Below are 4,025 nucleotides of genomic sequence, written 5' to 3'. Positions count from 1 at the left end.
TTTGTGTCCACTTAAACTAGCATGACTTATTTCAAAATAGTCCTCAAAATGTCAAAGAGTAAAGTTTATTTTAATACATTTTCAAAATGTAAAACATTTTTTGTCATTTTTTGCTATTTTTTGGTGTGTCCACATAATTCTACACACAGTACCCCATAAAGGACAATGAGTAAAGTTTTTTTCAATACATTTGCAAAATGTAAAAAAATAAATTGTTTAGTAAATTTTTTGGGCCATTTTTGGTTTATACGTGTATTTTTGTCCTCAAAATTCTATACACCATACCTCATAATGAAAATGTGAAAAGTTTGTTTATACTAAATTTGCAAAATGTGAAAAAAAAAAAAATTTTGGTCACTTTTTATTATGTGCACTATACCAGCAGGACTTATTTCACAATGCAATACATTTATTTTTGTCCTAAAAAGTCTACATACAATACCCCATAAAGAAAATGTGAACAGTTTGTTTTACTAAATTTGCCAAATGTAAAACATTTTTAAAAATAAATTATTATTGATATATTTTGCCATTAAAAGTCTTACAACAACCAATACATTAAGTTTCTTGTAATACCTTTTCAAAATGTATTATTTTGTCATTTTTTTGCACATTTTTTTGTGTCCACATAACTATCAGGACTTATTTTAAAATGGAATTAAATATTTTTTGTCCTCAAAATTCTACACACAATACCCCATCATGAAAATGTGAAAAGTAACTTTTTACTAAATTTGCAAAATTTTTAAAATTAAAAATGTTTGTATTTTTGGGGGGGGGGCATTTTTTGTTATGTCCACATAACTAGCTGGCCTTGTATCAAAATGGAATACATATTTTTGCCCTCAAAAGTCTACTCCCAACAACCAATACATTAAGTTTCTTTGAATAAATTTGCAAAATTTTAAGCATTTTTTTTTTGTCTTTTTTTTTTTTTTGCCATTTTTTGTTATGTCCACTAAACCAGCAGGACTTATTTCAAAATGGAATACACTTATTTTTGTCCTAAAAATTCTACATACAACACCCTATAATGAAAATGTGAAAAGTTTGTTTTTAATAAAATTTGCCAAATGTAAAAATTTTAAAAATTTATTATTATTTATATTTTTTCTCTTAAAAGTTTATTTTAATACATTTGCAAAATGTAAAGCATTTTTTTTGTCATTTTTTGGCAATTTTTGTTGTGTCCACATAACCATCAGGACTTATTTTAAAATGGAATAAAATCATTTTTGTCCTCAAATTTTCTACACACAATACCCCAACATGAAAATGTGAAAAGTTACTTTTTACTAAATTTGCAAAATGTAAAAAAATTAAAATGTTTGTCTTTTTTTGTTGCCATTTTTTGTTATGTCCACTAAACCAGTTGGACTTATTTCAAAATGGAATACATTTATTTCTGTCCTAAAAATTCTACATACAACACCCCGTAATGAAAATGTGAAAAGTTTGTTTTTACTAAATTTGCAAAATGTAAACAAAATAATTTTTGGTCACTTTTTATTATGTCCACTATACCAGCAGGACTTATTTCAAAATGCAATACATTTATTTAAGTCCTAAAAATTATATGTACAACACCCCATAATGAAAATGTGAAATGTTTGTTTTTAATAAAATTTGCCAAATGTAAAAATTTAGAAAATGAATTATTATTTATATTTTTGCCCTTAAAAGTCTACTCCCAACAACCAATACATTAAGTTGCTTTTAATACATTTGCAAAATGTAAAGCATTTTTTGTCATTTTTTTGCAGGTTTTGTTGTTTCCACATAACGATCAGGACTTATTTTAAAATGGAATAAAATCATTTTTGTCCTCAAAATTCTACACACAATACCCCATCATGAAAATGTGAAAAGTAACTTTTTTACTAAATTTGCAAAATTTTTAAAATTAAAAATGTTTGTATTTTTTTTTTTTTGGGGGCCATTTTTTGTTATGTCCACATAACTAGCTGGCCTTGTATCAAAATGGAATACATATTTTTGCCCTTAAAAGTCTACTCCCAACAACCAATACATTAAGTTTCTTTGAATAAATTTGCAAAATTTTAAGCATTTTTTTTTGGTCTTTTTTTTTTTTTGCCATTTTTTGTTATGTCCACTAAACCAGCAGGACTTATTTCAAAATGGAATACATTTATTTTTGTCCTAAAAATTCTACATACAACACCCTATAATGAAAATGTGAAAAGTTTGTTTTTAATAAAATTTGCCAAATGTAAAAATTTAAAAAAATTATTATTATTTATATTTTTTCTCTTAAAAGTTTATTTTAATACATTTGCAAAATGTAAAGCATTTTTTTGTCATTTTTTGGCAATTTTTGTTGTGTCCACATAACCATCAGGACTTATTTTAAAATGGAATAAAATCATTTTTGTCCTCAAATGTTCTACACACAATACCCCAACATGAAAATGTGAAAAGTTACTTTTTACTAAATTTGCAAAATGTAAAAAAATTAAAATGTTTGTCTTTTTTTTTGTGCCATTTTTTGTTATGTCCACATAACTAGCTGGCTTTATATCAAAATGAAATACATATTTTTGCCTTTGAAAGTCTACTCACAACAACCAATACATTAAAAAAATGACTAAAATTAGAACTTTAGGAAAGCATTATAAGTATTCATAATAATTAGAGGTGGTAATCTTTAGGCACCTCACAATTCAATTATGATTAAAAGGCTACAATTCGAATTATAAATCGATTTTTTAAACATATTCAATAATTATATGTTAATATATTGTATAATATGTTTGTATAATCTAAATATATTACATATAATTATTAATAATATGTCTACAAGGCTCTTCCTTTGGCTTGTTTGAGGAATATTTTCCCACCTTTGCCCAAATGAAACGCCTTCTAGATAAATGCTTAGTTTTGCTGGTAAAAAAAATACAAATTATGGTGTCACCCTGTTTATTCTCTGTATGCACACACAAATTATTCCTTCTAGTTTTAATGATGTCAGGATGCACCATATGCCAAGTTAACTTTCGGTTTCGATCAAAAGCATATGTGTGGGGGGGTCATTTAACATTATTTGGGGGCTGGTTGTGGTTAATAACATGGCATAAAAACTACAAAATGGTAATGAGATAAAATCTATTGTAGACCCAAAAAAAAACCTGCAGAACAAAAGTTTAGGACAGGGGTCACCAACACGGTGCCCGCGGGCACCAGGTAGCCCGTAAGGACCAGATGAGTCGCCCGCTGGCCTGTTCTAAAAATAGCTCAAATAGCAGCACTTACCAGTGAGCTGCCTCTATTTTTTTAAATTTTATTTATTTACTAGCAAGCTGGTCTCGCTTTGCTCGACAATTCTAATTCTAAGAGAGACAAATAGAATTTGAAAATCCAAGAATATATTTTAAAGACTTGGTCTTCACTTGTTTAAATAAATTCATTTATTCTTTTACTTTGCTTCTTATAACTTTCAGAAAGGCAATTTGAGAGAAAAAATACAACCTTAAAAATGATTTCAGGATTTTTAAACACATATACCTTTTTAACTTTTAAATTCCTTCCTCTTCTTTCCTGACAATTTAAATCAATATTCAAGTATTTTTTTTTTTATTGTAAAGAATAATAAATATATTTTTATTCAATTCTTCATTTTAGCTTCTGTTTTTTCGACGAAGAATATTTGTGAAATATTTCTTATTATGATTCAAATTCAAAAAAAATTATTCCGGCAAATCTAGAAAATCTTTATAATCAAATTTAAATCTTATTTCAAAGTCTTTTTGAATTTCTTTTTTAAAAAAAATTCTGGAACATCTGGAAGAAATAATGATTTGTCTTTGTTAGAAATATAGCTTGGTCCAATTTGTTATATATTCTAACAAAATGCAAATTGGATTTTAACCTTTTTAAAACATGTCATCAAAATTCTAAAATTAATTTTAATCAGGAAAAATACTACTAATGTTCAATAAATTTTTATTTTTTTCAAAAAGATTCGAATTAGCTAGTTTTTCTTTTCTTTTTTTCGGTTGAATTTTGTA

This window comes from Nerophis ophidion, linkage group LG13 (genome assembly GCF_033978795.1).
Source record: "Nerophis ophidion isolate RoL-2023_Sa linkage group LG13, RoL_Noph_v1.0, whole genome shotgun sequence".
Classification (NCBI taxonomy): Eukaryota; Metazoa; Chordata; class Actinopteri; order Syngnathiformes; family Syngnathidae; genus Nerophis; species Nerophis ophidion.
Note: the sequence above shows the minus strand (reverse complement) of the source record.